General features: G+C 37.7%; 1 protein-coding gene across 1 annotated transcript in view; it reads left to right on the forward strand.

Annotated features, from left to right (window-relative positions):
- Positions 1–13,057, forward strand: part of MICU2 (mitochondrial calcium uptake 2) — a 155,290-nt gene that overhangs the window by 88,641 nt on the left and 53,592 nt on the right. The gene's annotated exons all lie outside the window — the stretch shown is intronic.

A 13,057-nucleotide genomic window follows, 5' to 3' on the forward strand; every position in this document is an offset into this window, starting at 1 on the left:
GTGCATATGGATTCTTACAGGCACCACCACTCTTTACACCAGTGAAGTGAGGCTGATGATTTAGAAATCTGGTGACTTGGCGGTGACATTATGTCTCTGCATAATTTGCATGTCTGATCAGTATGTAGTTACTCAATTACTTACATGCCACAGAAAATAGTAGGACTGTAATATAATAGTGTTCATACCATTGCTGGCCCCATTATCTGTCTATCCACTTCACCAGTAAGTACTCTGTGACCTTTTTTCTTAGAAGAGGCAGTGATGGGAGTGACTTGAGTGAGTGTAATGAAGCATCGAGCTCAGCTCTAGGTTTCTGGTTTCAAATCTCCTCTGGTTTGTACAAAACCTAGTTAAGAAAAAATCAAAATTGTATGCACATTTTTTAAAAAGTACTTTTAAAAACATGCTTTCTGAGGAGAAGATAGGACCAGCACACAAATAAAAAATGCATAGGTGGTTGTCTTCCTTTCCCCCTGGTTTTCTGGCCTCATTAGCTCTGCCCTATTCCCTAAGCTTCTTTTATCTGTCTTTGTATCATCTTCTGTAATTTCCATGTTACAGTAACTTTTTTAAATATGTTTTTTTCTCAAAAAATTTGGCTTTTACAGCTTTCCCAAGAATTTTTTGCTTTAGAAATGTTAAGTTCTCCAAGTTTCGGAGAGGATTGTCACTCAGAGAACAAATACTCTGTTAGTACATCTGCTGAGGGAAAGAAGGGGAAATCCCAACTTTAATCATTGTTTGCTGCAGTCTGCACATACTGACCAGGGGAGCGTGTTGTCTAGCAAAAGCCTAGGATGCTCTGCCCAGCTAGCAGCGAATGTCTGAGTGACTTGGGGGTATTGAACAGGAAGTACAGAAGGGAATTCAAGGTACTGTGTGGAAAGGCTTGAGGCACAGGGAGGAAGAAGGAGACCTGAACGCACTTTGATTCAAACCTGTGGGAAACCAGGGGCAGAACAGAGTTTACTGAGCTGCAAGTGGTCAAAGAATAGGACACAAGAATCTGTAATAAAAGAAGTTTTCTTGTGTCTGCCAAAAATCTATAGGTGATAAGGATACATGGCTTCACTGCTGACGCACAACTTCTAATATTATACAAAGCTGAATATAAATCCTTAGAAGGACTTCACGACCTTGAGAGTTGTGGAGACTCTCAAAATAATATGGCTAATGGAAAGAGTTCTTTCCCTTCAAAACTTAGGTCATTAAGTTAAAAACCTAGAAGGGATTTTCTTTCAAGTTTTCCAGCCTGAAACACTGAAAGACAGTGAATACTGATATTTTCAGTTTTGAAGTGTGTGTTTCAGACAGTTGTCTGTGAAAGCAAGGTTAGAGAAATAAGTGTTTTTCAGTCTTAGCGGTTCATACATATTAAATGGTTACTCCAACTATAATTGTACATGTGCAGATTTTTAATGAAGTGGTATGTGGGTAAGATTTATTTGTAATGCAGCCAGGTTAATTTCAGTTACTTTGCTACTATGAGTAGGAAACAGTGTTAAACAGAAAAGAAAAAATAATGACAAGAAAAACCACGTGAACAAAACACATCTTTGCACTAAAGCATATTTAGTATATTTCAAGTTGAGGTCAGGCTTACAACAACAGCATCATAGACAATTCATAGAAAAATGTTAATACTTGAATCTAATGCTCCTAAACATTTTTTTAACCATCACTGGTTCTTTGGCCAGTAGCATAAACACAATGGTAAGCAATTCTCTTCAAGTCGTATTGCTTGGGATTTTAGGTTTTCTTGTAGCATTTGTTAGTAGAAAAATATGGTGGTTTAAGTATTTTAAAGGCAGTGGTTCGTTCATTGTGTTTAGAAGAGTTTCATACGAGGAAAATAAATAGATGTATCTCAAGTGTCTGTCCAGGTATGTTCAGAGTAGATCAAGATGGTGAACTTAATAGCAAAGCAGCAATTATTTTTGGAAACTTTCTGCTTATATCATAAAATTAATTCCCTTTCACCCTGAACAGTGGTTTTAGAAAGGAAAACAGGCATGCCACCACTAATCCTAGAAAGCCCTTCACTTACTGGCTTACTGAGATGCAATTTTAACATGTGATGCTGCATGCAAATGATGAGTCTTATAATGCTGAACTTAAAGCTGTAATGATTTGGTTATTCTCTACCTATTCTTGATTAATCACTAATTAAAAAAAAAAACAAAACAAAACTCTCGGAAAAATTTGAAGCAGCCTGGCAGTAACCATTCATCTTCATAAATGTTGGCTTGGAGTTTGCCAGTTGGTTGCTGTATATAATAATATGGAAGGCTTAGGGCTGTTCTAAAGTTTTGTTTCTGCTGTCTTTTTTACAGATATAGGCAGGAACATATGATCAGCTTCACGAGCAATTTAGCTGTGTACACCAAGAAATATTGCTGAGGTTGATCACAACATTCTGTTGCTTTGTTCCTATTCAGAGATAAACACTCCCAAAGGGGAAAAAGGCAAGCAAAAAGAGGGGATGAGAAGCAGTTATGGGTTGGGAATCGGGGTCCTTGTCCAACAGCCTTGGGGTTTTTTGCTCACTGGTGATTGTCATTGGAGAATTACTTTGAAATCTCCTGTTAGTTTTTAAGCGTAATTAAATTTAGAAGAAAGTAAATGTGGTGTTATGTAAACCAGTTGAGTTGTTGGTGCTAGATCATAAGTGCTGAAGTTAGAAAATACCAAAATATTTTAGCTATGTCCAGATTGTCAAGTGAATTCCTGTACACAGTTGGGTGGAATTTATTACTGAAGCAAAAATCTTAGGTGTGCCCTTTGACAAGATTGCAAAACATGCAATAAATTATGATTTATTATAGAACACTTTCCCAGATAAGAAAACAGATGAACTGTAGTGCAAATATATCAACTGTCATCCAACCCAAGTGATCTTGAACCCTGCTTGATAGACCTTAGTTCACTAGTTCTGCTCATTTGTTTCCTGGTACATGGGTTTCTCTATTACTTGTTTTCTTTAAGGTAGGCCAAAAATTGTGAAATCTTGGCATTCCTGTTGATTAAATCACACCTGCAAAGTTATTTACTGTCAGGGTGATAATGAAGAAAAATATTTACAGTCCTGCCGTCTAAGGAGAATGAGCTGATAACAAATGCAGTTTCCTGACAGACTTATTTTGTTCTGCATATTGACAAAGCAAAGAGCTCTATAAAGGAAGAAAGGCACTGTCCAAAAAAAATTAGCTTTCTTTTAGAGGCAGTGTTTCACACTGGATTACTGTTGTAAATATTTGCCTAATTCTATTACTGTTAGTTATTTTATGGAAGGAAGCAGCCACCTTTTTATAAACAGTGGCAAACAGTAAATGAGATGTGGTAGTGTGGTACAGCATTTGTGCCGATACAAAATACCTACGACAGTGTTTTGTACCAGTTGAAGCAGTTCATACTAAATGCATTGTTCAGACTTCTGGATTCATGGCTATATGCCATGTAATCTCGTGTTAAAACAATGTTACCACAGGGATGTGTGGCAAAACATTGCAAATCCAGCCAAGTTCTTCTGGGTAATCCGTGGGATGTTCATGTAAACCGTCATATCTGATGCAATGATAGTTTAGTGAAAAAGTATTTTCTGTTACTCCTCTTATCGTGATGTAAAAACTTCTCAATGTCTAGTAATATCTAATAAGAATAATATGAAGTTGTTGTGTTGCATCAGAAATTCTAGCATTTTTAAGATTACAGGTATAAGAAGGATAAAGCTCAGCTGACTCACACTGAATTTTCATTGCAACGCAGGAGCATTTTTACTTCCTTCTTCATGTAAATTCTGTAACCCTTTCAGCTTCATGTAAAACTTGCTTTAAACAGTTGTGTATACTTAGGCTTATATTCCAGATTATACAGCCAATACTGTGTTAAAACTTCTCCGTGGAAATATCATCTCTAGTGTGTTGTTGTTGTAGAACATATAAGAAAATCTGTATTAAATTTTGGAAAGGACTACAGATACAAGAATCCTTCAGAAAATGAAGATTTTGCAGTACATTAAATCTGGACTGCGTTTATGTTCATTTTTCTGGAGAGGATTATTCTATTCCAGAAATACCTTCCTCTTTCAAGTAGAAGACAAACATTCAGGTTAGCTTGTCTGATAATGATTGATACCTGGTAAATAAAGATCTTAATCCTTCTGTATATACTCAGTCCAGATTTAATGTATCATAGCATCTTCACATCCCAAACCACTCCTTTATCTGCGGTAAAAAAATTTTCCTGTGTTCTGTAGCACCACAGTGCCAGAGGCAATATTTCCACGGTAGAGTCCTATCAGTAGAGTCCTGTCGGTGAGTATTAGTGTCTTGTAAGTTTGCTAGGACAAGTTGTTTGAGTTGGTTAAGCTTTCTGTGAAAACATGGTTGGTGCAAGGTTGTGGTATGTTTGCAGGTTTGATATGATGTGTGGCTTCGTGTTGTCACAGCATCAGCATGGTCATGACTGAATGAATCTGAGGAAAGGATACAGTGCAAGGCTGCAATGGCTAGAAAATTGAGTTCTCCGTTGTCCTTAGTGGACATCAGTGCTGGTGCAGTCAGTGGGATTTGGAGAGCTGAGAGGGACCAGCCAGTAGATGGGCACTTCAGAACAAGCTGAGTCAGTCTTTTTGTTTCTGGATCTTGAGTTTTTGCCTCTAGTGGGAGTTCAGATGCCTATACTTCAGTGTCTTCATTTTGACCTGAATTTCATATACAATAACTGATCAGACTGATATGAGTTATGCATGAGTATCAGATCTAAAACCTAGGATTCAGAGTCAAAGACTAAGATTTAAGCTTGTGTAAGCGGTGAAGCTCCATATGGGAAGTGAGGACTGAAATGTTATATGGGGAGCCACTGGCACAGCTGGGAACTGAACTCAATCCTCCTGAATTTCTAATGTGTTAACAAAGAGATCGTTTTCTCTCTGTCTCTGCATTTAGCATTTTTTAGCACTGATACATTGTTGTTGCTCAACTCCTTCACACACAGTAGAGAACTCTGCAAGCTGGGATATGCAGGACAGAGATGACCCCTTGCTGAGTGCTAGATGGGAGGTAAAGCGAAGCAAAGGCGAGGAAGCAGCATGATGGTTTAGGCTCATTATATGAATCTCTTCTGAGTTTTAGAAAAAGGAAACAAAATCAGGCATTTCTAGCCAAAGCTTCTTAGTCATCATTGTTTACTCATTTCTTAAAGTGGGGTTATGAGTGAAGGAAAGTAATGTTCCTGTTGAGGGATCTGCGCACATAAGCAAAGATAAGCAGACTGCTGAAAATTTCTGCTTCTGTAACCAGCCCATACTGTGAATTTTTCATCTTTAGCTGTCCTTCCTCACCCAAACAGCATTAGGAAGTCCTACCACAACCCTAAGAAAGTCTTTAAAGTAACACATTGTATACATTTGGCCTTTTACTTTCCCTCAAATGTCCAAACACAACATTAAAATTGATGTTCTGGATAAAATATTAGATCATTTTGGATAAAATGTTGTACCTCAGCCAACTGTTGGTAAATAGATAAGCTAAATAAGATTTTTTTCTTCTTCTTTTCTCCTCAGCAACAGTATGTTAATACCGATAACTTAGTTATATAGGCTGTCTGATGCAACACCAATGATCCTCATGGGATTGGTTTATCAAAAAATTAATTTGAAGGGAAACAGTTCTTTATCTAGAAAAGTAGAAATACTGCACAAATTCCTATAATCTTGATAATGTATATTTATGTCTGGACATAAGCTATGTTGTGAAATCAAAATAAAGACTAATGCATTTTTGTAGCGGTTGCATCACAAGGTACTACGTAACAGAATCGGAGATGGGATTCTTGAGGGGAAATGGGGTCTTCCACCCCGCAGCAATCAAATCTGGTCTGTTGGCCAGGCTGCTTTTTTGGTGTATTAACCACTGGCCACTGCACTGACTTATTTGTTTGCTCTCGTTTTTCAGAAAAACTTGTTAGGTTGAGAGTCCAAAAAATAGTTGCAAGAGGTGCTGCCTTAATCGGCAGAGGTGTTAGGTGTGAGCTGGCTTCCAGTGCTGTAGCCCCTGCAGCAGCGAGGGAGCACGCACAGTCAGATGGGGGAGCAAGAGGAAGGATTGAGCAGTGGTGTTCAGAGGAAAGGGAACCATGGAGCAAAATCACTTAAGAAGCAGCAGGTTTTAGCATATCATTGCACAGGGAGAAGGTGTCCTTTTTTCCCCCCTGTTCGATTTCCATGCCTTGAACCATGTTACGAGACAGTGCTGAAGGTACCTGGGATACATTCCTTGTAAGGTCAAAGAGGAAAACATATTTTTGATCCTTAAAATTGTACTGATATTGTATTAATTACATTTGTATTTTTGTGGTTATGTCTGCATGAGATGACAGTAAGGTTATAATAAGCTCGTGACTTTGTTGTGATTAATTCTTATTTTTCCCTTTGTGGCATTGCTGACTAGCTGGAGAATGATGCAGAATCAGACTTCTTATCTCAATTGACTGCAGTGCTTACTGATTAGGTAAAAACTTTGGCAAGATGTTATGTTTTGAAAATACGTTACTAGCTATTTAGCTTTCTGAAAATCAATTGTTAATGAGAAGATATATTGCAACTTCTCAGTGAATGAAAGCAATTTTTTAAAACTCAGCACAAAAATAGTACCAATAATAAAACTAGTCAGGCTTCAGCAGAGCTGCGAGCAAGAGGCAAGTGGTCTCAACACACATCTTGAAGGATTTAGTTATTTAAAGTGTGAAAATTATTGGTTATTTAATGGCATCTGAATGGAAAACAGATTCCTTGAAACGAATGAAAATGTATTGTGTGCATACAGAATACTTGTAGTACAAGTAATGGAAAGACCTGGTTATTAATAACAAGAGCCTGTTTGTTGTATAAACATCGGCTGCCTTAGAATTTCAGAAGTCTTGCAACAGTTTCTGCTTTAGTCTAGTATTCCAGTTTTGTGACATGCTACTGTGATATTTAAAATACTTAACAGAGAAGTCACTTTTTTTTATACATAGGAGCAAATTTCAAGAACTCGTACAATCATTCTTGGTCTCTGAATATTTTTTCCTATTTGTAAAGATTTTTTTTGTTTTTGTCGAACACCACATACTATTTCAACTACGTTTATAAAATACTGTCGTTATACCACAGAAAATATCTCTTGGATTTTTTCTGCCACGGGTTCTGAATACTTTTTGACAGATTACTTCAGTATTTTTTTTTTTAATAAATTCAGTGGAACTTGATCAGTCCTGAGACATCCTGCTTAACTGACAATTAAGTCTTAACAGATGTAGCGTGAAAATCAGACTCAATGAATTTTTATCACTCTTAAGTGTATTTTAATTTCTTGCAACATATGTCCTTAACACAGACAGGTATTGGTTTGTACCTAAGAAGTACAGTCTGTTTTTAAAATTCCTTGGGTTGCATTCAGATATTTAGAACTGATGGGGATCTGGCAGACCGTCAGTGGACGATAGCAGGTGCCAGGAGTGCAGGTCAGGCTCCTGCCAAAATCTAGCATGCGTTCTAGCCTCACATTTTCAGTTGTTTGTAATTCTTCCAGTGTTGATGGTGGTTCTGTGCTTTTCCTTAAGCCAACGCTGAATTTTTGTTATATTTGTCATATGATTTATCCTTTTTTGAGTAATCTTGGTACAGACTGATTTTTTTTTTCCCCTGCATGTTCTCATAAGAAATGTTACATTATGGGGTTTTTTTAAAATATCTAAGGTAGAACCATCGAGTATCAATCACTTTCCTTCTAGGCAATAATAGCAGGCAACGTGTGCAGCCTGCTTTGGTAGATGAGAGGAGCTGTCCTTACTTGCCAAACGGCTGGAGTCTCCAGGGAGACCTTTGAGAAGTTCCACTGCTCCCTGTTTGGAAAACACTGGCATTGATTTCCTGAGGGAGAAACTACCTGGGTTATGCTCTCTTTTTTTACTCCCCAGCCCTGCACCTGCAGTGGGTTATAGCAGATTGCGCTCAGTAGCCTTTCTCATCTACTGTGAAACAAAAGCAAATTCCGAGCTCAAAGACTTTTTTCCATGTATAAAACACGCAGGTTTCTCTTGTTAGAGCCACCTGCTTACATGGTAGTGCCCTCTCTTGGGCTTACCAGCTTCATTACTGCAGAGGCGAATACAGCCGAGAGCCAACTCTTAGTAATCAAATCAATCTTCCAACGTTGTCCAGTCCATCAGAGAGCTCTGGTCCTCACACCACCATCCATAATGCTGGCAAGCACCTGGTCATTCTGCTGGCTACGTCTTTAGTTAAATATCTTTCCTCTCAGACCTGGAAAAGGCTTGTGCACCTGAAAGCATAAGGATTTTTCAGCCATAGCTAACAAAAGATACCATGTTTTCCAACAAATCCTGCCTTTGTTCTTACCAGATGAAAGGTAGTTCAGCATCATTATTAGGTCCAAATGCATTCTAATTGGCCATTCTTGGTTTTTCTAGTTAGTTTATCAGTATATAGAAAATGCCAGTATGTTCATTTTGGGCTTTGTTCGCCAAGAGCTGTAATCCTACCTGGCTTAATAAAAATAAAAAAATGGGCTCCTTGTATGGAATTTGAATATAAAACATGGCCAAGCCAGCTGCCGTTTGACTTTATGCAGACTATTTCAGTTGTCTTTCAGAAGAACTGACATTCGAAGTCTTCAGTATGGTACAGCTCGTTTTCCCAAGGGCTGGCCTTCTTTTCAAGCCTTGAATTCATGTCCTTTGTGCCAATACCTCTGATACTGCTGGAACTACTGGGACAATGGAGTCTTGCTGCTGCGTTGGTATTGGCAAGCACTAAGTCAGTCACGTATCCCACCAGAGAAACTGCCAGTTCCAGAAACAGACGACTTTTGTCTTTTTTGTTCCTCTCCAAATGTTTTTTGTTTTGTTTTTGTTTTTCCGGGGGAAGAGTGAAGTGTGTTTGTTCTTAACTGTGGACTGGATCCAAACAGTTGTGAGCCTGACAGAGCAGATTCTTATAATAGAGAATACTAAAATTAGTCATTTTGTCTCATGTGGATGGACATCTGCTTTTCCATTGGGACTGTATTTATTTACTGTGTCTGACAACTTCTGAACAGTCACCCACACCCTGACATAGCAATTATTTCTTCTCCATGAATTTTTTGGTGATAGAGAATATGAGAGCTCATTTCTGTTTTGCTGTCACTTTCTTGGGAGAAAATATAAAACCTAATGTTCAAAAATTGCATCTGCTTCTCTGGCTTTGTTTGAATTGGCAAAAGAGAGTGTTTAGCAGAAAAGAGGAACGTTTTTTGTGATGTGTATGGTAGTAAAGGCAGTCTCTGCTGTTGAAGGGCTTTTAAACCAGTATGGTCAATTTAGAAGTACAGTGGGCAACATAAAATGACTTTACTCTTTCACTAAAAGAAAGCCACCTATTGTTTGCTTTTCATTTGCACCCACTTTGAGAATTGTAAAAAGCCTGCTTAAAATTTGATTCAAATTTCAATTCAAACTCTTTCCTCTGCAGCGAAAATAAATGCTCATTTCAGGAGGACAGTCCCTATTCTTTATGTCCAGTACTGCTCTAAGGAGGAAAAAGGATATCTGCTTAGCCGTACCATTGTAAGAACACTTGTATTTTTTACTACAGCTCACCTAAGTTAACATGTAATATCTTGTAATGTGTTTTTAAGGATTTGTACCCTCTATTAGGGTGATACGTAATGGCTTAGCACTTGTTTTTAGCATTTCATGGCTAAGCATGTCAAAATTTATCATAAATATTCTAAAAGTCAGTTCCTATTTTAGCAGTTTAAAAACTTAAAATATAAATCTTTCCTAAATTTTTCATGCTCAATTTAAAATCATTTGTAATCACCGTTTATATTGGAAACGGTGACACAGCATCTTCTCTGTTGCTTTGAAAACTCTTCTGATATCCAACCTAAAATGAATCACTGTCTGTTTAAACCCACTTGCTCTTGTACCAACGTTTCTCATTACCTAAAATAGGGTTTTTTTCTTTTGAATCTTAACCCCATGATGCATTATAGATAATTGTATTACCACTCAGCGCTGGTCTTGTTAGGTTAAGCAAACCCAAGCTTATTTTTATCTCCTCTGGCTGGGTGAGGCTATCCGTTCCACGGCTTCATGTAGGTAGCTTTATTCCATGGTTTTCTGAATCTGATTTCTTTTTATAAAGCCAGCTTCATTCCCTGGCTCACAGCACAATCCGCTTGCAATCACTATGGCCTAAGGGATGGAACAAGGATTGAAGTCAGGAACTTTTTAAATTAATACTATTGCTGAAACATCTGAATTGTCAAACTGCAGCTTCAGTCAAGGAGAAAAATGGTACAAAGCAATGCTCACTAGAGCAAAACACTGAAACTCATTTAGCCTGTGCTTTACTTACAGTTGCTACACCCAGAACAGCTTCCAGCACCATAGGTGCTTTGGTCCTCATTTGTAGCTCCATGTGTCTGCTAAGCTGAGGGTAGTACAGTAGAGCAAATTGTTTTCTGCGTTCTTAGGTGAAGAAAGTTTTAATGTAATCATGGAATTGTGATTAAGACAAAAAAAGAGAGATCTGGCAAAGAACATCCTTTTGGGAGGTTAAGCACTTGATGCCCCCAGGTAATGTACACCTTTGCACAGGAACAATTGTTCATTTTTCCAGTCCAAGATTGCTCTTGGAGGAGCAATTAGTTTTGTCAGAGAAGCTGAGTATGGCAGGAAGGAGACAATGCAAGGATAATTAGAGGCAGTGGACACACAGAAGCCCAGTATACTGAAAGCTGCTGCAAGTTAAATGAGAAGATGTTAGTGGGAATTTCAATGTAAAGTGTATGTATGCTTTTAGATTTGTCTTCTCCATTATCTTTACTGAAAAAATATTTCTGTTCTTCTTCTGTTTTGACAGACCTAATACAGTGTTTCCTCTGGTGCTTAATAAGATCAGAATTCTTTAGAAAATCTGAATGTAAAATTAAAGCCAGGGTAAAGCCAAATGTCTTTTTGAGGTTTGCTTCATCAGATGATTTGAATTCAGGGGAGAAAGCTTTTTTTTCCCTGGGGAGATGAGATAAGACAATTCTAGAAAAGAATAACTTCATTTTTTTGAAAGAGACTATTGATCATCTTTGTCTAGATTTTTTTTTTTCTTTCTGCCCAACTTTTTTCTTTAGAACGTGAAGAATTTGAAGTCACAGGGTCAAGAGACAGCTTATCTTTGCTTCTCTTATTCAGACTCCAAAGTTCACCCCTTAGAGCGGAGGTGGTGTTCTAGTTGGACGAAACTTTCCTTTCTACTGGTAGGGAAGGCTGATGGACATCGTGTCAGTAATTTATTATTAAACCTACTATTGGCAGCATTTTTTTTTTCTAACTTGCAAATTAACCAAACCGTTTTGGCCACTGCAATAAGGCACAACTGACATCTGTTTTTAAGCTCTTCTATGATTTCTCATTACTTTAGTTCTCTCTGATCTTTTAGGGGAGTTCTCAGACTTTTCATGATCCTGCTCCTCTTTCCATTACCACCTTATCTTCTGAATAAGACAGCGTTTCAAATTAGGTTGATGTAACTTCCTTCATTCTGGTACTCTCAGGAACCAGCCAAAACTAAGTTACTTCAGTAGTCTTTTTGTGTGGCAAAAATAGGATAAACCTTTCTTAGCTTAAAATACAGGAGCATTCTGTTATCATTTACATACCTTTGGAGCCCCTGCTATAAGAAAACTTCCCAAACATCTGTTAATTGCTATGTGACAGATATTAATGATGTATAAACAAGTCAGACTGAGCAGGAGCTGTTACTGGTTTGCTCAGAGCTTCTGTATGTGCTAATAACAGAATGAGCTAATCTTGGAAGTAGGAAGAAACTCCTGGCTAATTTAAAGGTAAAAGCGAGAATAACGTGGACCATCAACTGAAGGAAAGCAAGTCAGCCACTGAAAGGAACTCTGATTAAGCATGAGAAAGAGGAAAGAAAGAAAAGTTGGAGATTGCAATAATGCCTGATCCTGGAGAGTTATGGAAATAATGAAGTAGGGCTGCGCAGGATCAGTAAAATGCCCAAAGCAGTAGGCAGAGATTTCTGTAGGAAAATTCCCAAACATGGTCATTAGAATGTCCTTGTCTTCTCACGGTGGCAATTGGAAAAAGTAATGTCATCACTGGGGTCATCTGCATTAAAATGGCCTTCCTAAAATTTTGATGTAAGGTTGCACTTCAGAGCCTTATAAAGGGAAAAGGTTCCTTCTGGAAATTCTGACATGACAGGATCAGCTTAATTCAGCTCTGAATGGCAATTCCCTTTATCGCTAGTCATCCTTGTAATCTCCAGGAATCTAAAATATCTGAAGTTAAGTGCTACAGTACTGCACCTATGCCAAAAGTCTCTTCCCCTAAAATAGCACTTTTTTTTCCTTATGCTGATTCACTAATCACTAATGGGAATTAGTTGCAGTTATTACAATTCTGCTGAAAAAGAAAGTGATGCATTAGGTTCTACTAGAATAGACATCTGGTAATTCAGTTCATCCTTTTAATAAAACTAATTGCAAAATGGATATGTTTCTTTGAGTGTTTATTCACCCTTTTCTTTCAATGGAGAAATTTCAGGAGAGTTTGGGAGGATGAGGAGCAGATGGACAATATCACCAATTGCAAAAATACAAGTATCTTGAGATAGAGATATAATAGAATAGAATATTAGCAAGTGGATCCAAAACAATCTTGTGTACTTTCTTTTGTTTAGATTTGTCATATGTTTTAGAAGTTCTACTTAACCACATTCAACACAGGTGGTAATTAATTTACTAAAGCATTTCCAAGTTTCTAGTACAGAGGGTGATTTCATCCCTTTTTGTCCTCTTATACAAATGTATTTGTTGTTTCTTCAAGAAGTGTCTGCTGCAAAGCAGAGGTGAATAGGAGCTAGAGCTGTAACTGGCCCAGGTCACCTCACGCAGTAACTGAACACCATCTAGTGGGTGTTCGCTTAATCCTTTCATTCCTAAGCAGAATTTATATTGGTTATAATTTACAAATTAACTGTTCT

The sequence above is a fragment of the Aptenodytes patagonicus genome, chromosome 1, assembly GCF_965638725.1.
Source record: "Aptenodytes patagonicus chromosome 1, bAptPat1.pri.cur, whole genome shotgun sequence".
NCBI lineage: Eukaryota > Metazoa > Chordata > Aves > Sphenisciformes > Spheniscidae > Aptenodytes > Aptenodytes patagonicus.